This window comes from Chenopodium album, chromosome 5, assembly GCF_948465745.1.
Source record: "Chenopodium album chromosome 5, dcCheAlbu1.1, whole genome shotgun sequence".
Lineage (NCBI taxonomy): Eukaryota > Viridiplantae > Streptophyta > Magnoliopsida > Caryophyllales > Amaranthaceae > Chenopodium > Chenopodium album.
Window position 1 is genome coordinate 68,497,527 of NC_137838.1, and position 21,152 is coordinate 68,518,678.

Genomic DNA, 21,152 nt, shown 5'->3' on the forward strand with positions numbered 1-21,152 from the left:
TCAGGCACCCCTTCGAGGCCCGATTAGCTCATATTTTACTGAAACACCTTGTAAGCTGTAAAATTAAAATTTTCTTGTCACATGAAACTCACGATAAATATGTGGGTGAATTACGAGTTAAATCAAAATACACTCTCATGTTTCAAGCTTCACACTAGTTAAGTAGTTATGTTCCATACTCTATATATTCCTTATTTGTTGAAGCTACCATATAAGTGTTTTTTTTTTTTTAATTTTTTTTATTGATTTATTTTTTAACGGTAACCACAAAATACAAATTTTTATATGTGACTGGCCACACTGTGTAGCTGAACTGTTGAAGTTACTTTGTTACTAGTGTTTTAGGGCCTGTTCACATTTACTTAATTTTTGTTTATTTCAGCTTCAATTAGTTCAGTTCAGCTCTAATCAGTTCAGTTCAGTTCAGCTCCTAATTTTCCTCTCTTATAAAATATTCATTTCTGCTCGGCTCAGTTCAGTTCAGATGGGGAGCAAGAAGAGGAAACGCGGTGGCGGTGGTGGTGGTGGCAGCGGAGAATTCATCCTTGTAACAGATATGCTGATAATCCTCCTGATTTTTCTCTCCTCGCTTTTCTTTATCCCTCGTTTTCTTCCTTCGTTTTCTACACTCGTGACGGTCGACCCAGAATTGATTGGACTGATTTCAATGCAACTCGTGAACTCACCCGCGTCCTCCTTCTCCATGACCACTCTCTCAATTGGTACTTTCTTTATTTCATCTCCTTATTCTTCATTATGTAGACTTTCATATATGTAATTTGTTTCTGGGTTTTTCTTCAAATGCTTGAATTTTATTACCTTGCCTTGTGAATTTGGTTTCTGGGTTGTTGTGATTATCTTACAAATTGCTTAAATTTGTCATGTTTGATTGAATTACTATGTGCCTGGATTTGATTTGGGATAAATGATGGTATTTTAGGTGGATTCCTGATGGGCAGTTGTGCCCAACTGTTCCCAATAGGTCAAATTACATACATTGGATTGAGGATCTTTTAGCATCTGATTTTATTGAGAAAAACAATGTTGATGGAGCTAAAGTAAGAGGCTTTGATATTGGAACTGGGGCAAATTGTATTTACCCTCTTCTTGGTGCATCTCTTTTAGGTTGGAGTTTTGTTGGCTCAGGTAGTCTTTTTAGTATCCAGCAATTAACCTGTTTAAGTCTTTTCTTGTTGAAATATTAGTATGCATATGTCTAATTTGAAATTTACTGTATTCGAGTGTAGATGTAACTGATGTAGCCTTAGAGTGGGCGGAGAAAAATGTTAAAAGTAATCCACATATATCGGAACTGATTGAAATTAGAAGGGTTGAGGTTGCTGGACCTGCCAATGATTGTGAAACCTTACATTTAGATGGTAATAAGACAAGTGGTGATTGCCAAGAGAAGGAAGATGTTGATGATTTGACCAAACATGAAACGAGAGATCTTGATGAACCCAAAATAGACAAAGGTTATCATGGGCCACCTATCCTTCTTGGTGTAGTTAAAGAAGGAGAAAAATTTGATTTTTGTATGTGCAACCCTCCATTCTTTGAAAGCATGGAGGAAGCAGGACTGAATCCAAAAACTTCGTGTGGTGGGACGCCAAAAGAGATGGTCCCTGGCGGAGAGGGGGCTTTTGTCAGTCGCATTATTGAAGATAGTGTCGCGCTAAAGCAATCATTTCGGTACAGAAATTTTTCTATGGGTTAGTTTCATCATGATTAATGTTTTCAGGTGGTGATTTTGTGAATGTTGTCTGATCCACATTTGCTTGCAGGTGGTACACTTCAATGCTTGGGAAAAAGTCAAACCTTAAGTTTCTGATGTCAAAGCTCCGGGAAGTGGGAGTCACCATTGTGAAAACTACTGAATTTGTCCAGGGTCAGACTTCTCGATGGGGACTTGCTTGGTCTTTCATGCCTCCAGCCAAAATTTTGGTTTCCTCTCATGTGAGGGGTAATAGTAGTCCATCCTTCATGCTCGAGGTATGCCTCATGACTCTGTTGTTTGGTCTTTGAAAGTTTTTGAGTAATAAGTATAGGAGTTGTACATTTTTTCCCATTAAAATCATTCTATTTTTTATTAAATTGCTAGCAGATATTGGAAGGTATTTTTCTACATGACCTTACTTAAGGAAGCAAACAAATACTCCCTTTCATTATTCAATGATTCTTATTAGCTTCGGTATCAAGATGTCTGGTTGGTTTGGGTGATTAGAATATCTAAGCTACTTATGAAACCCAAGGTTTATGGATTGTTTACATCTTTCTAAGGGATCATTGTTTATTTATTTATTTACCTAACCTACTCTGTTTACATAGGAATATTACTAATGTTGTTCTTCCTATTCAATGGTTATGGTTTGCACATGTCTATTATCATCTTCGGAAGTTCAGATGTACTCTTTCGTCATGTCTGAATCTTCTCTTATTTACTTCCAATTTTCCAAACACTCTATTTATTTTGGTTAAGTACTATGGTAAATGAATTCTTTCTTACTGGAACTAAAATGAGTGTTTAACTTCTGATAAAAAGATTTTTAATCAGGAATGCATCTCAGTAGATTACAATTTACATTATATCTGCTTATGTTTTATGGTTGCCATATGGAAATACACTGTAATCTCAGATTATTTATTTATGGTGATGTGATGTTAAGCTATTCTATTATCTAATTTATTTTAAGCAGTGTATTCTATATTCTTTGGACATTGGTAGGAAATTAGGGAGTAACTTTTTTTTGGTGTCACACCCATTTTTCCCCCAGGAAGCTGGTTGTTCCCTTTTCATAAGGTGTTTTGGTACTGCCAGTCTACACATCTGATTTAGAGTTTTCTGGAATTTTTAGGGTCTCCAGCACCAAACCAGTGCCTTTGATGTTTTGCAGTCTGTGGAATCCTTTTTCAGCTACTTTGGTGTATCCTGCAAATGCAATGATTCATCCTTTGATGTTTTGCAGTCTGTGGAATCCTTTTTCAGCTACTTTGGTGTATCCTGCAAATGCAATGATTCATCATTTACTGTTGAAGTGAGTTTATGCATTACCATTGTGTCTATTTACTTTTTTCCATTGTGTCAATGTCAAACTGCACTTTAATGTTGACACTTCTCTATGCTTAGGTAAGTGCAACAAATGATCATTGTGACACTATGTTGAAGACTGATGTCAAAAATCTTGACGAGGCTTCTACTTGCTTGCGTGTGGCTGAAATATCGAGGAGTGCAAATTGTTCAAATAGTCCAGTAAACTTATCTTTTCGCGTCTTGGTATGACTTGAACTTCAGAAATGCTTATGGATTTTTCAGAACTGACACTTATAATATACAAGTAATTTATTTTTTTGTCACAAGGTCTTCCAGCAGATCCGTACACTCCTGGTGAAAGCATCATTAAAGCCGGGAGATAATACACTCACAGGTAGTAGCTTCCTTGTTCATCTTTTTTAGATCATTCCCTATTAAAATTCTTCCTTGAGAACTTGCTTTTCAATTTTTTTTTTTTTTTTTTTATGTAATTTTTTTGTTTTTCTATGTTTTGCTTATTAAGCAACTTTCCTCATTTTAGGTCTTTCATTTTCAAAGATTTCTATCTTAATTTGAAACCGTACATATGAGTTTTGTGATGTGATCAATCGTTGATAATGGCTCTCTCACCACTTGTACTGTTGACCTTCTGTACATAATTACATATGTTGTGAGTCTTGTGACCCTTGACACTTTTCTTCTCATTCTACCTTGACAGTAAAATTTTCAAAATTCCATTTATTTATAAAGAATGGTGCATATTTTATCATTTTGTACAGAAACTGGTGTTCCCTCTGAATTCCTCTAACGTATATTGTCAAGTAATGAAGAGTTCAGAGACTGGATGATGTTACACATGTGACTGATTTCATACAAAGTCATAACTTGAGGGAATACCAATAATTTATGTATACCTTTATATGAATGTACAATTGTATATTAACAAGTTCATGGCATAGCATCCCCGATCCCCACTAGCAACAAGAAAGCTTGAGCCTTTTGTGTATAACCTATTCCTGTGTCGGTAACAAGTTTTGAGGATTCGTGAAGAAATTACATACATGCTTGTGAATATAAATTTGTAGGAAGTAATGAAGTATGCCTACTCATGCTTTTGCTTCATATGGATTTTGTTGCAGGAATATTTACAACTGTGTTTCAACAATTGGAAGAATTTTTGAAACACAAATTTTGCAGGAAGAAGGCTCGTGTCTAACCCTTTGCATTGAGGATGATGTCAGTTATGGCCTATGGTTAGTGTTAAAACATACCTAGAAGTGCAAAGCTGTGCTCTTTTATTTTGTTGCCTATTAGGTAATGTATTGTTCTGCGTAAATGATTGGCCATTGTGAGTTATTTTTTTTCCCCTCCCTTTTCTGGTATGTTGCAGTTGACTGGTATTAAATAAACCTTTACAGAGCATGAGGGAGGTATATTATGAATCATGATATGGCTTGATTCCATGTTTGAACATATGCTCAAACCTCGAGCCGGTGGCGACCTTCAGAAATTGGAACAGCTTATGAAGCTATGACCCTGATTACGTTACTTGGGCTATGAAGAGTTTCCTTTGTTCCGTGATAAATGGTAATTGTTTTCTGCTTGATGGGATATGGTTGTTATTTTTAGATTTATAGGAGAGGTGAAAAAAGAGATTAGAAAGTTCTATACTACGTACATGATTCCTGTTTTATTTTCAATTTGGGTAAATTATTTCCCCTTTGTTGTAAGCTTGTAACCTTGTATGTTACTGGAATTTAGTGGATTTTGGTCCATACCCTGAAAAAGACCTGAAGAGTATCTTCTTGAATGTAGGGACTCTACGGTTTACAAAAATAGATGATTATACACTAAAAAGATGTGGCCACAGTTAGCTCGTAGTGTACGGTGCTCGGCCATGGGCAGCTCTGGGCATCCAACGATGCATGCTCAACATATCGACTTTTAAAGTCGAAAGTTAATTAAAAAATTTGCCAAACTGTTATGTAATAATTGAGAGAGAAACATAAGCGCTTGATTTGGAAGCTAATTGTGAGTTTAAGTATACAGTGTTTTTTGATCGTGCTCAATTAACAATTTTTTTTTACGAGAAATTAACAAATATCTTAAATAAGGGGAATGACTGATTCCTTGAGCATAATTTTGTTGGAGTGGTTGCTCAATCAACATCTACCGTGTTCGATGGTCCTACTATACTTACAAAGTTCTTTAACTCCTTAAATTTGGAAGAAAAAAAAAGTTGATGATGTCACAATTACAAATGCAGATTTTTAGAAGTTGTACATAGCTTTAATTTGAAATTTAAAGGAAAATTTGTCAAAAATAAGCTAACCTTAAAAGAAAATTTGTCAAGAATAAGCTAACCTTTAGGTGATTAGCTAAAAAAACCCAACTTTTCAATTAACTCAAAATAAGTTGATCTTTTAAAGGTATTTTCTTTTAGGCGATTTCTAAATGGCGCCCTAATTTTATTAGGTAACGCCCGCATTTAAATATGAATACAAACATACGCTCTCGTGTATTCTATGTTTTTTCTTTTTTAGCCTCTAATTCAATCTAACATTCTCTCCTCCCAACAAACCACCACCAACCGAGAGCAATGTCATCGGACACATTGCCAGAATTTTTTTTTTTTTTTTTTTTTTTTTTTTTTTTTTTTTTTTTGGGGGGGGGGGGGGAGGTGGAAAACGCCTAATTTTTTAAAAACACTAGGGAGATTCGAAAATTCTAGGCGTTTCCATTCATAGAATTTTCCAGTTTTTTTGCGTTTTTTGTTTTTATCATAACTTTTGATCCAAAAGTTGGATTAAGACAAATAATATATCGTTGGAAAGCTCTAAAAGTCTACTTTTTAACCCAATTGGAAGCATATCAATATCATTTTGTGGGTTTTAAACATCAATGCATAATTTATCACAGAGTAATTACTAGTTATAACTTTTACAGGATTGTTACAAATTAAAATCAACTGTTTTATTTTATGAAATGTTAGAAAAGAAAAAGTCCAAGGCTTCAAAAAGAGCCACATATGAACAAGTGGAGCTATGAGGCTAGCTGGAAATTCTAACTTCCAATAAATCAGGAATACCAGAAAATAAAAGCACCTGTACTACCATAATTAAGTTACATTGATGAAGAAAAGAACAACATTTCAGGGAATATATACTCCAAAAAACTCTCCCAAATAACTACTCCCACAGAAAATAATAAATTCTATATCCAAATAATCATATCACCCCACAATTTACAAATAAATACATTCAAACAAAGGACAGAAAATAATATCTGACAGAAAGCAATGGTATTAAAATTGAATGTCTTTAAAATCTATGTTGTGCCTTCAATCCTTGCATGAGTAAGTGCAACACAAGCATCCACAAAATCATCATCAATAAAATCAGTTGAGAAAACCTGCAACCGATTAGCTATATTTCTTTCAAAGCACTGCTTTATAAACAGCCTTGCATACCATGAATCCTATCAGTTACAGGTTTCACACACAAAATCGGGTTATCGGCCTGAGGTGTTACAGTATTCTCCACCCTGTAGAAATACTTCCTAGATGACACAGGATGTTAATCAGCCAAATGCTTTAAATTGCTCTCGAATTTCGTGGATGGTAAGTCTGTATCAATCCAATTATCCTTTAGATATCCTGAACTCCAAAGCGGATCGCCTTTCTTTGGAGCAGGGGATTTCCTTGGTTTCCACACAAAGATGACTTGTTTAGGCAGCACTTCAGAAACAGTCTTACCAAAGACATGATCATCCTGGTGGATTAGATAATCTCCAAGTTTCTCCATGAGAAACTTGTCGAATTCAAGGGGATCATCATGTCCGAATTCTGTCTTGATCTCAAGGATAATAATCTCAGATTGAGTCTCTAATAAGAACTTGTTGACCTCATCTAAGACAACATCAACACTGTATGTCTTGAGGATGCCATGACAAACTCGACGATCTTCCTGAACTCGGATGTCAAGGAGACGAGTGCCTTTCACGAGCTGCTCGTAGATAGACAAGGATTGGCATTGAGCAAAGGGGCGAGAGATGAAGGGTATACCTATCTTGTTGGTGGCAGAGTCATGAGTACCAGGCCATACGATGTTGTTGATCGTAAGCTTTTCGAGTTCAAGGCCTGCCATCCAGTTTTTCCTATCAGAAGGAAGGTAGTCACATCCTGGATAATCACACCCACAACTTTCATTCAATTCAACTAATGTTTTCTTCTCTGTTGATAATGATTTCCGCTTCTCAATCTGCCTTGAGATATGACCACCCATTTGTTAATGATCAAATAGTAGATCGGCGAACCTGCGAATGGTGATCCTGACCTTCTTCCTCACCCTCTGCCTCTCTCCCTTTTTATGAATAAAGTTCTTGTCCCTCTTCTTCTGTCTGCGTTTGTCGTAGACTAGTACAGGGTTAAATAACATATATATATATGTAAATTTGTTAGTTCGGAACTAGTTTTTTCCAGTACATCAAGGATTAAAAAAGGAGTCTGAAAGCTTAGTTAATTTGGGAATGAGTCTTATTATTCATTATTTTGATCAACTTATTGGATCGTGTTAATTAATACTATTTAATGCTTGAAAAAGAGGACTTATAAGCTGTAATTATGTATTATTGGTGGAGTAATATGATCCAAGGATATTTCCTAGTGTTGATCCACCTGTCTTTTTGTTGTGTTAGTTGGGTTTCTTCTTTGTTGTTTGTCGCTTTTATGGGTTAGCCCTTGCTAAGTAATCAATAAACCAAATCAAAATCAAAAGATCTTATGTATTACTCCGTAGTTTTTTCAAAATTTTTTAACATTTACTCATCAAATAATTCTGAACAGATTCAGAATATACATTAAATTAGTGTTAAGCTAACAATCCATATATAATCCATATTAGTTTTCGACCTTTTCGTTACAATATGACCAAACCACCTAAATTTCAATCTAACCATACTCCCTCTCCTTCGCAGGATAAAATTTGATCCTATAATCAAGGATGTGGAAGGCCAATGCATTGTTACTACCAACTGAGTTGAGGCCACAGATAAGATTCATAAGAACCCTTATCCAAATGTGACACTAGCCACTAGGATATTTGGTTACGTGAATAGCATTATGTATTTATGTATATCACACCTCGAATACCAGTATGCTACGTAGTCGTCAATCATAGTCTTGATTGTTGAACAACCCCTTGAATGAAATAAAGCTAGTAAGATGGCATCAATCACGGTATTATATATATGTGGCTACGGTGTCTCCTACCGACTTAACTCTTGTCTAACTAATCCGAATCCAAGCAATCTCTGTTTCTACTCTATTAATCTGTATCAATTATTATTTTATGATACAACAAGGTATCATGATCTTATCTAATCACTTGGACAGATTAATTGTTAATTACTAAAATTGAGTAGTTATAGGCTTCTAGTTATTAATTTGATTTGATTTAAATATAGGCATAAGTTTCTTTATCATACTTTCATACCATTATTTATGACTATTTTTGTCTTTCCCTGCTTTAGTTGGTGCACCAACTATGATTAGACCCAAAAGTTTTGACTAGCAGTTGGATGTGGTAGGACATTAGAACATAAATCATGTTCAATTAAATATTATAGATGATATCAGTCAGCTCAAGAATTCAATGAAGAACAAATTTATCCATTAAAATTTTAACAAATCGGGTTAAACCTGGATCATATGCAACCCTGATTACAGTGAAACACAAGTATTCAAGATATATGCAAGTTGTATTCGTCGTTGTCAAAAATAAATAAAAAATTATAAAAACGCAAGCTGTATTCTAAAATACAAGTATAGTTCTACTATACCTTATCTTGCAATAGATGAAAATTATAGCTGAAGCCAAAATTGGTTCTAACATGGAACTATAAAATATCGTGCACTAAGAGGATGAACCTTGTTGTTAGTTTCAACCCAACTACTAGCTTGCTCTTTTTTGGCACATCTTTGATCCATGAGTTGCCTCATCCATTCGACCCTCTCCCACTCCCCAGATGCAGCATGTATGCTTGAAAGCAATAAATACGGGGCATAAGAATGTGGGTCTTGTTTGATAAGGTGTTCTGCTGCTCGCTTTCCTAGCTCAACATTCTCCTGAATTCGACAGACACCAATCAGGGAATTCCATATCCTATCATCATCTTTACATGACATCTTTTCCAATTGTTTCATCAGCTCATCAAAGCGTCCAGCTCTACCCAAAAGGTCAACTAGGCATGCATAATGCTCCGTGTCAGGAGAAATTTCAGATCATCCGTCATGGACTCGAAGATAGCAAGCCCCTGATCTACAAGACCCGAATAATTACATGCACTGAGAATGACTACAAGAGTTACTCTATTTGGTCTTACGCCATAAAGAATCATCTCATCAAACGCTTTGATTGCCTCCTCGCCATAACCATGTTGTACCAGGGCACCTATCATGGGGTTCCATGACATAACATCTTCCTTAATACCCATCAGGCGAAAAACTTGCTGGCTAAGCTTTAGACTTCCACATTTAGAATACATATCAATGATAGAGCTGACAACCACGGTATTAGGTCTAAAACAAGTTCGTATCATATAAGCATGGATTTGCTTACCGTGCTTCAATGAAGCAAGGATAGCACAAGCATTAAGCGCGCTACTGAAAGTGAACTAATCAGGTCTAATGCGAGAGATCATCATTTTGTGAAACAACTTCAGAGCAGCATGTCCAAAGTTATTCCGAGCATAGCCAGAAACCATAGTAGTCCACGAAACAGGATTCTTTGCAGGCATCACCTTAAACAATTTTCGGGCTGATTTCATATCACCCAACTTACAATACCCTGAAATCAATATAGTCCAAGCTGGAATATCCCTAACCTGCATCTCATCAAACAATCTCCTTGCATCACTCATCAATCCACATTTAGCATAAGCATCTACAATCAAGCTCGAAAGAACCAAATTAGGAAGAAACCCAACAACCAAAACTTGACAATGTGCTTACCTGGTTAACACCACATCCTTCACCTTGATCCCAATGGTCAAAACACCAGCAAAACTAAACTCATTATACCCAATAGACTCCCTTCTAAACTCCTTATAAAACCTCATAGCCTCACCATATTTCCCTTGTTGCGCATACCTAATCACCATCGTATTCCACGACACGACATCCCTTTCAGTCTTCTTGTTAAAAATCCTCCTAGCAGCATCTAACATACCTAACTTAGCATACCCAGAAAGGGCATTATTCCAACTGTAAACATTTCTCAAAAGCATTTTATCAAACACCTTGCGTCCATCAATGTGATCACCAAATTCAAAGTACATGCGCATCAGATAATTCGATACTATAGTATTGGGACGTTTCATACCAGTAGCCATCATATGAACATGCACCCATCTTCCTTCTTTGCGCGACCTAGTTTTTGCGCACTGTCCTAAAATCAATATTAAAGTTTTTGAGTCTAATCGTATGCCTTTTCTGGATAAAATGCTGAGTGAATTAACGGCTTCTTTGAGTTTCCCTTGGTAACAGAGATCAATCAATGGCTGAACAATACATGGAAGATTTCTGGGTTTCTGTTGAAATTGAGAAAAGGGGGGCATTGCAGATTCAACACCATTTCAAATTGGTGCTTCTTTCGAAACAATGGTGATTTCAGATATAATTAAAGAGTCACAAATTTACCGGAAAATTAACTTTGGCGAAGATGGTGGAAAGCTCCGTCGTCGGCGAAGATATCCCGAAATCTGGGTCAAAGTGTTATTTTGGAGGGACTTTTAATTCTGTGTCCATGTGTTTAGAGCTTGGACTGTTTTGACTCAAAGGTATGGGCTAATGTTTCATTAGTTTGGATTCATATCTTAAGGCCCAAAATATGAACTTTAGTAATATTTTATAAGTAAATAAGGCTGGCCCAGCCCACATGAAAATGGTTTAATTTAGAAACCTCAACATTTGGCCAATTGGGTTAAGACTTTTCATTGTCAATTTTAAAAAGGGTTTTAAGGCCCTGAGTATTAACTAAGCCTTTAAAATTATTTTCTAAAGTAACACTAATTTAGGAATACATGTCAAAATCACTCGTTGGACCGTGTAATTAATGTATAATTTAATTTAATATTTTTGGTTTTTGTTATTTTATCCAACACCCTCATAGCGTTTTACCATAAAATTATAATGGTGTTGCATTAAGACAACTTGAAGGGAAGAGAAGCTTTAACCATTTGAGATACCACTCACTCTCTAATTCTCTACTTATTTCTTTAATTTGTATGATAATCGCTACCTTACAATGTACCTAGACCTTAGGAATACTTGGTGAATAAGCCCTTCACTTGATTCTTTCTCTTAAGACTAGACTCTTAGTATCACAATAATTCTCTCTTAAGACTAGACTCTTATCACAATAATATCATATATTCTCAAAATATCATATCAATATACGGTCATTCATTTTTTTTACGGTAATATACATTCATTCTTGTAACCAATATACTTCCTCCGTTTTTAGTTGCATCACTTCGCCAATGCGGACTCTTAAACAATTTTTTGAGATCGGTGAAAGAGATAGATAGATTTTAAAGGAGAGAAATACATGAAGTTTATAAACTAAAAAGGATAACGATGCAACTAATTTAAAACTTCCGTTTTAAAAAATAATGCAACAAAAAAGAAAAAAAAAGCGGACAAAGTATATCTTCACCACGCACTAGTCCACCACCCCCCACAAGATTTAGATAGAAGAATGGAATATACTTCTAATAAAGTATATAAATCTCATGCTTCCAAGTTAATCATGAAAAAAAGATGTTTACTAATAAAGGCTCATAAATCATTCATTCTTCAATTTCTAGGTCACATGGCATGTACAAAGCTTCCCAAGTGGGTTAGGGAGGTCCATAGGAGAAACCAATATCAAATTAATTATTAGTTGCCAAGCGCAAGAAACAAGCAAAAGCTAGCCAACGCAAGGAAATGATTCCTCTTCAAGACTTTGTTTGAATTATTTCTAGCTAGTGACTTCTAAATTGTGGTCCATGTAATTTTGTTTCTTACCCTACATAACTCACATATATTGATATTACTATCACAAATGTGCACGTGAGAGACCATATAAAACAACTATGTTACCTCATTATGATGTATATCAAGAAAATATAATCTTTTCTTATGTCTCCAAAAGCATCTATTTTCACTTATATCAACATTAAGTCATCAACAAGCATCAAAATTCTTAATTAGCCAACTTGTTTTGTTAGAAAGATAAGATAGAATTGAACGTTTACAAGTACAACTTTACTAATTTTGATGAACTATTAAGTCAATATAGAATTACAACAATCACAACTAGTGTATTACCACCCCATACAAATAATATGATAATAATGATAAAAAAATCATTCTGTGAGACGATAAATATAAAGGAAAATCTATAGTAGCTATCTAGTTGATTGGGTTTCTCCTTATTACCTGCAAAATGAACCCCGAGCCCCGGGGCGGAGCCTCTGACGCCCAAGTTAGTAGCCAAACAATGCTTGAGAGGAGTTTAGGAGAGAGAGTGGAGGAGTATGGTCATCTTAGATGATAAGAGTGACCTCTTTACCTTTGGCCACTTGAGGGGTATATGTAGTTATGGGCAATTATGGGCCATATTAGTGCATTTGGCTGAATTAGAGCCTCTAAGGCCTTTTTACGCCCTTTGGGCTTATAAGGATAGAATTACCCTAGATTAAAATGGGTATGACCATTTTACTACCCAAACACAAAGAATTCAAAAGTTTATAGTTTTGTACTAGTGAATTTCATGTAACATAAACGGAGAGGATTAGTGAGTGATATTGAGATTTGAGGATTTGATGTGATATGGTTAACAAAAATTGAGAATTGTATAATTAACGAAAATTCGTCAATGTCAACCTTGTTTGGTTTAAAAGCATCCTAATTAGTAATTCCTTGTGTTTTCCAATGATAGAAAGATCATTTTAATCCAATTCTAATCCACCAAGGCCCAAGGGCACCAACGACATAAGCATGTACCAAGTAATACGAGTATTGTTATTGTTTCAAATTGATGTTCTTAATTTTCTTAAAAGGTTTTTTTAAGAGCGATGATCCGACTTAAAATTTGTCACTTTTGCTATATTTGTATCCCCAATTTATCCTCAAATAATTTTATCCTCTAATGTTACTTATACTTCCTTTTTCACAAGATTTTTACTAGCTTACCATCCTTGTACTATGAGAGAATGTATATAACAGATGTTTGTTTTTCTAGGTTATACAAAGAATAAAATTTGCATTCATTTCGCCGTCGATCATAAATAGCTAGAAAAATGATTAGGTGGAGTAGTATTTGTAGGAAATAATTTCAAGCATTAAATCCCACTAGCTTGAACCCCACTGTAATCATACACTAAAGTACGGTGGCGTCCAAAAGGGAAGAAGATAGAGAAAAAGAGTCGCCAACAAGTTTTTTAAGGAACTTGTAAACCGTTCATAGGATGAAGGTTACACCCCTTAACGATCCAAGAGATCGTCAACTCCATAAGGTCTAGAACCAAATAAGGGTTCGGGGATGAAGGTACAAATCCAACCTAAAAGAGATTGAACCTGCCCTAATAATAGGCCTCTACTTTATTCTGATCATATTCATGTGCGCTTTTTGACTAACATGCAATCATTAGGTTAACCCTAAACCTGTTTATCTATGTTGGTTGAATTTAAATGCACAAATAAACTATTATTGGCGATCACTTGAATTATAATCATAATTAACCCTAAACAAGATTATTAATTATCTTATTAAACATGATTACAAGTACAGATTCCCTTTAAACATGCAATAAAGGTGTGATCAAGCAATAAATGTAAATATCAAGCAACATAATAATCATAATAACGAATATCATAATCATAGCAATCATAATTAATAATAATCATAATTATAATAATATTCATGTTAAAGCATAATAAAAGTAAGATCCTAGACATGATACTAACAAGATTAATAACAAACCCTAGCATGTCACTAAGCAATAAAAATAAAGTCTTTAGCCCTAACATGATACTAACAATCATAAATATTAGGAAGAGAATAAAAGGCATCATAGCAATCATATTTAATATTAAAATTAACCTAGACATGATACTAGGAATATCATAATAACAATATAAACATGATTTCTACATCATAATATCAATAAATCAATTAAAGCACTTACTTTGATGCTTCGTACCTCTTTCTAATAACAAAATACACACGTTAGTAACTTCAAGAAAAATAATAAACAAACAATTAAATTAAATAATTAAAAGAGAGATTTGGGACAAAACCCTCAGAAACTAAACCTTTCACGTCTAGGGCGAAGGCAACTTCGAATATGGCTAGGTGTTTCTAGATCTAATGAATGCGGAATTTTGTATGAGAAAACAAAGTTTAGAAAAGAAAGAGAGAGAGATGAAATAATCAAGAAAACTTGATGAGGATTGGTGAATGATTAAGAGAGAATTAGAGAATTAATGATTGCGAATGAAAACTGATTGTAGGTGAATGAAAACGGAGTTTTTAATACGTTATTTATAGAGAAAATCAGCCAAACAGATAAAATAAACAAAACAGTGTCTGGCGCACGCAAAACGAGGTTGGCGCCAGGAATTGGCCATTGGCGCCAGGCGCCAATGGCTAGCACCAGGCGCCAATAGATGGCGCTAGGCGCCAGGCTTGGTTCCAGGCGCCAATGCCTGGAGTTAGGCGCCAAGCCTTTTTTAACGCGTTTTTATTTTTATCATATCTTTTGATACGGAAGTCCAAATAAGGCATATAATATGTCGTTGGAAAGATCTTAAAGTCTTCTTTCCAACCCAATTAAAATCAGATTAAAATTTTTTGTAGATAAAAAGATATGGCCAAAATAGTGGAAGGGTGTCAGTTTTGGATAAAGTTTCATGTCTCATTCATATCTTTTTCGTTATAACTCGGATTTAATATTATAATATATCATTGGAAAGATAATTTCAAGATCTATCAAACCATATAAAACTTGGATAAATATTACGAGGCACAAAAATAAAATCTGAATATATTCCACTTCGTACAAAACAAGGATTCTTAAAAGGAGTAGTTTTATTCAATTTCAAACTCTTTAAAACATAATTATTAACCCTAACTCCATTAGGATTTAAAAGAACCTTCTAGAGTATTCTAAAAGACTATAATCAATCCTAATAGCTTTAGGAATGATAATTAATAATAGGCCCTCCTCTAGATCATTGGGCCCGCATATAAAAAACCAAATCGGTCCCAGTTTAGAAAATTGGCCATAACTTCCTCAATATTCATCGGAATTGGGCTTATAATATATCGTTGGAAAGGTCTTTTCAAACCTCATCCAACTACACCATTATTAGATCCTTATCATGGACTAACCAAACTGGATTGACTATTTTCTTAAAATAAGTTTTCAAAAACAGAGAGAAGAGAAAAGAAATTAAAACTTTCCACAACACTAAACTTTCCACACTTTTGTTTCATTCGATTATGATTCGACGTGAAAGGTACCCAACACTGGGTTTGGTTTTGGGGAGACACAAATGGGTGTCTACAGAAGCCCCCACTTTGACTGAGTTTGGAGAAACGCAAGTTTCGAAAACAAAAGTCAAAGTATCGATAGGGACGGAGAATGATTCAGAACGTTCTGCGATCCTAAATCAATCTTGTAACGTCGATACCTGCAAACTATCGTTAGTTGAACAGATAGAAGAGTTAAGAAACGCGTATCTTGCACCGTCGAGCACACGTCTTTGAATGCCATCCTGCTTGAAAACCGCTACGCCCGTAACTGCTTACAAATTAGAATATTGCTTCGCCTGAAACGATCCTCCTCCGCTATGATAATATTCCACGTCCAAGGGAATATCATCGAAGATTATTTCTCTCGAAACAATCCCCATCCACATTGATAATATTCCACGTCCAAGGGAATACTATCGAAGATTATTTCTCTTGAAACAATCCTCATACGCATTGATAATATTCCACGTCCAAGGGAATACTATCGAAGATTATTTCTCTTGAAACAATCTCCATCCGCATTATGACCATATTCCATGCCTAAGGGAATATGATCGAAGACAACTTCGCCCGAAATTACCTCCAGTTGTTTGTGACAACTCTCCGCAAGCTAGGGAACGCCACCTTGCTGTTTCGATGTTCACTCGTCTCTGAACAAAGAGCTTCCTTTTGATATGTTCAATTTCCGCTGTGATAGTCTTCAAAAAGATCACTGCTTCTTAATCCTTAATGCTGCCATGCCAATACGTCGGCGCTTTGCTGCTTGTGAACCAGTATGTCGGTGCTTTTGCTGTGATGACAATCCTCTTTTATTTGGGAATAGTTGCCAACACAACTCCTGTATGATGTATGAAAATCCGATTTAGGGAAACTTGTCAATGCTTCGTAACAATCCATCCTTGGAAATGTTGCCACGATGAAGCGACAATCCGTATCTCGGAAAATTTGCCAAAATCCAATTTTGGGAAAAGTTGCCAATGCTTCGTAACAATCTGTCATAAAAATTTTGCTACGATCGACAATCCACATCTTGGAATATAACTCTTGAAAGCAATCCACCTTGGAATTTTGCCAATGCTATGCGACAATCCTTTTAGGAAAATATTGCCACAATTGACAATCCGCGTCTTGGAACATTTGCAAAAAAGAGTCGACCGACAATCCACTTCGGGAAAATTTGCCACTTACTGAAATGAATGACAATCCACGTTGAGGAACTTTTGCCGATATTTATGATGAATAGAAACCTACAACAATCCTTTGGGAAATTTTGCTATGGGGAACTGGGTATATGACAATCCATTTCGGAAAACTTGCCAGCGATGACAATCCGAACTTGGAAAAAATTGCCAAACAAAGAAGGAGCACGACAATCCACGCTTGGAAACTTTGCCAGAGATGACAATCCAATCTTGAAAAAATTGTTGTTGAAGAAGATGCACGACAATCCATTTTTGGAAATATTGTCAGTTGGGGATGACAATCCAATTTTTGGAAAACTTTGTCGTTTAATAAGAATGCGCGACAATCCATATTTGGAAATATTGTCGTTTAAGTGCTTGCTTTTGAACCGATTGTAATGAGCCAGTGTTTTAGGCGCTTAAGCTAAGTGAGACGATTTTTTGTCACGTCAATCACTTACTACGATTGTAATCGAGCCGACTACTAATCATGTCAAATTGCTTATAGGGGCTAACTGGCGTACCAAGGAACCCTAAATTGCTGCATGAGGTCGAAATCACCTTTCTGGGAGGCTTCGAGCTCTGTCGTTGCTCAGATATCTCTGGCGCCAAGAATTAGAGTAGGGTCTTCCCTATTCTGCTGCACCTGTATTTATTTTTTACTATAGAACTTTGCCAATTTCTTTAATTATCTTAGGGTTGACCTAAGGCTTAATGTTGCTTGACTCATCGACTTGACACGACTCAAGGTATAAACTTGACTCGATGTGATTGACTCGAGGTTGACTCGACTCAAAGTGTTTGACACATGTATTAGACTCAAATCAAAGTGATATGACACGACATGACTTGTGTGTGCATTGTAATGTGATCGTGCGACTCGAAAATGTAGAAAAGCAAAAATTTTCCGTCATTTTCGTGGAGGGTACCGACTTTCTCCCGAAAAAGAAAGACGCGAAAAAGAATCGAAAGTTTTGAAGGTGCATGTTGAATGAGCTTAGTCAAATGTTGTTTGATACTATCTCTCAAGGTGCAAGGATTAATCCATCCTAGGCTATCTCAATTGGCTCAATAATGAAAGTATTTGGGTAACTTAGGCACGGAGGCTAAGCACTTCATACTTAGTGATGCAATGACAATTATGATTGATGAGTGATGTTGATATGACAAGGCATGCTTCAGCGTTGTATTAAGATTCCATGACAAAGGGTTCCTAAGGGAAGTATATTTGGTCATGTATGTGTGATGTGTGTGATAGTGACACTAAAGTTAGGCCGCAAGAGCTAAGTGTGTGAAAAGATATTATTTATTAAAAGAGTCAAATGGTGGTGACTCTTAAGCTAGGTAAGCTAATGATGTAGGGATCAAGCCCCAAGTCTAGCTCTAAATGAAAAGGGATGAGCATAGTAAATCCCTTGATATGATCATGGTGGAAGTGTGTGAATGTGAATGTGAATGCATGTTTATTACGGCCGCACCTCGATGTGAGGTTGCCTACGTATCCGTTAGGAATCAGGCCGAACGTAGCTCTAGCCAAACCTCGCACAAGTGTGTGTATACCTCAAAAAGGTCTTTTAAGGGTTGTAACGTGGTTAGGCTAAAGGTTATAGAAGAAGAAGGGGATAAAGGATCAAGACCCTAGATAAGCCCCCAGGATGTGCAACTTCGCTTTTGAATCTTTGTATTTTCATGCTTGAATTTCTATTCTTTTTTAGCTCTTTTTGCTTTAGCATTTATTTTACTTTTGCAAGTGTGGGCAATCCCGATCATGCGATCTATCACTCACTTGGCATTCATGTTTATCAGGCACGGTACCGAGCACTCGATAAGAGACGCAATTTGAGACGTGTTCTTATCGAAGATATTTTCATATCAAAGACACTGGAACACTTTCCCTTTTGTACAATTTTATTTATTTTTTTGCTATTTTTGCTATCTTTTGAATTACTCAAGCCTTCTTTAGAATTGCATAAGTTGCACACTGTCCCATCCCAAGATTAGATAGATGTAGGTTGAAAGAAGAAGGGACTATCGTTAGACGAGGCTCAAAGTGGTTTATGAAGAAAGGATTGTATATTAGAAAGGTGAAAGGAGATATGATGTGGCTACAAGGGGTGCCTCAAATCATTGGTATACCTTGTGCTTAATTCGACATGGATATTTTTTTTTTAATGCAATAAAATGAAATGATCATATATGAGGAAATAAATGCCCATTTTATTAAAGGAAAATAAATAATGATCCTACAAAATAAATCTAAGGAGATTAAAAGGGTGCCTATGCTAGACTTATTGGGGAAAGGGAAAAAAAAAAGAAAAAGAAATAGAAAAAGAGGTCACAAAATCTTGTCGTTGAAGCTCGCCTCTTGTCTTGTGTTGTTTCCTTTATCATCACTCGCTCTTCTTGTTAACTGGAGGCATGGGAAGCTTGTTATTATCAATCAAATGTTGGATAGCTTCCTTTAGCTTCCAACAGCTCTCAGTAGTATGACCCCTACCTTGATGGTAATTGCAGTGCTCGTCTGGATTCCAACTAGGCAATCTCTTTTCAGGTGCGGGATCTTGAATAGGTCCAACGGGAGTAATGAGTCCTTTGGCATGGAGTCGATCGAAGGCAGTATCGTAGCTCATCCCAATGGGGGTGAAGTCTTTCCTTAGTTGCTTCTTAGATCCTTGGTTATCTATGGCTAAAACTTCACTCAGATCAAAGGTACTAACATTGTTACTAGAGTGGACGTTTTTGGAAGAAGAAGGATTGTCGTTCTTCTTTCCTTTCCAGCCACCGTGGTTACTATTGTTAGTAGCTTTTTTCTTTGCGAGGTCATCTTCGATTTCAATTCCGATGTCATAAACGGCCTTGAAAGTATTCAGATTGTGTTGATATTTTAAATGCTTCGAATACTTCTCTTGAAGGTTCTTAATAAACATCCTCACAGACTCCTTTTCGGTGGGGACCTCAATCATCTTAGCGGAAGTTTCCCTCCACTTATTAAAGAAAGAAGTAAAGCCTCCATTCTCTTTTTGTCTTAGCATCTCAAGTTGTCTATGGTCAGTTTCAACTTGGATATTGCACTTGTACCTATCAACGAAAGCGTTTAGTATCGATTCCCATGTAGAGGTTTTCTCCTTGTCAAGGGAGAAGTACCATTGTTGGCAAACGGTTTCAAGAGATAGTGAGAATAGAGAGGGAAAAACCTTCTTATCGATACCCTTTATGTTCATTATAGTTTCGAAAGCTCTTAGATGGAAGTAAGGGTTATCTGTTGCCTTGAATTTAGGGATGTCAGTAGCGTTGAACTTATGTGGAAGAAGTTCCTTGTCCAGCGAGACCCCTTGTGAACTCATGCCCTGAAATTTATAGTCACTAGATAGCTTGCTCAAACTTTCTTGCATGAGGTTCATTTGTTGTTGCTTCACGGGATCATCGACCTTGAGGGTGAGGAGCTTCGGTGTTTCAGTCATGGTAACTAGTTGGTTCCTAAGCTCATTGACTTCCTCTTGAGTTGCCATTATCCTTTTAGCCTTCCTCTTTTGACGAATCGGTTTATCAAAAAGCGAGACTTGAATAAAGAGGTTGTCCTTGATTAATCGCCCTTCTCTCCTCGACCAAGTACTGTGGAAAAGGAATTTGGGGATATTCATTGTTAATTATTTAACTCAAACTCTATTCAACATGCAATGGAAGGAGGAAGTGAAGAAAGATGGAAGAATGTGAAGAAAAATGATGGAGATGGAGTGATATGAAGAATTAGGAATAGAATGTACCCCCCAACTCAAATGACGGAAAAAACCGACTCATGCATGAACCTAAGACATGGTCATGGTGATGTGTACTCAAAGTGTGTGCTAAGACTAGTGAGTGTAGGTGACATGTTAAGACTCGTGTCATGACCATGTGGCTAGACTATATGACTAGACTCAAGCAAAGACTAAGTTAAGACTTCACGTATATGCATCGAACTGGACAGACTGTGGTATTTTAGTCATAACTTTTTATCTGTGACTCTAATTTGGATGAAACCAACGCCAAATTAATGATAAAACTCGGGGCTACAGATCCATAGGTTTTACGACTCGTAGTTCTTTCTAGAACTCCAGCTATGACCAAAACAAGTTGACGTTTGTGCAGTATACGGGAATAAAAAATCCGGGTTGACTTAAAGGAACTATGACTCGATTTTATGTTTATTTATTAGATCAAATTAATTAATTAATTAAACAAAGTCCTTTAGTCATTAATAAGTTTATTTAGTCTTAACACAAGTCAAACAAACGGTTAGGAAAAATCACATAGAGTATGCACAACAAATAATGCACAATTAGTCAAGTAGGCACAATATGATGCAATGAGTTTGCAACC

The 21,152-nt window shown here is 36.0% G+C and overlaps 3 pseudogenes across 1 annotated transcript; 1 reads left to right on the top strand and 2 right to left on the bottom strand.

Moving 5' to 3' along the window:
* Window positions 1–111: 111 nt before the first annotated feature.
* Window positions 112–4,818, top strand: LOC145630910 (uncharacterized; annotated as a pseudogene). Its single transcript, XR_014112305.1, has 9 exons — window positions 112–722; window positions 941–1,146; window positions 1,248–1,692; window positions 1,785–1,992; window positions 2,856–3,035; window positions 3,128–3,274; window positions 3,359–3,425; window positions 4,171–4,284; window positions 4,450–4,818. The product of XR_014112305.1 is annotated as an uncharacterized LOC145630910 (transcript).
* A 1,323-nt stretch (window positions 4,819–6,141) lies between these two features.
* LOC145630911 (uncharacterized) lies at window positions 6,142–7,426 on the bottom strand (annotated as a pseudogene).
* A 1,256-nt stretch (window positions 7,427–8,682) lies between these two features.
* Window positions 8,683–10,868, bottom strand: LOC145630913 (pentatricopeptide repeat-containing protein At2g21090 pseudogene; annotated as a pseudogene).
* Window positions 10,869–21,152: the final 10,284 nt, after the last annotated feature.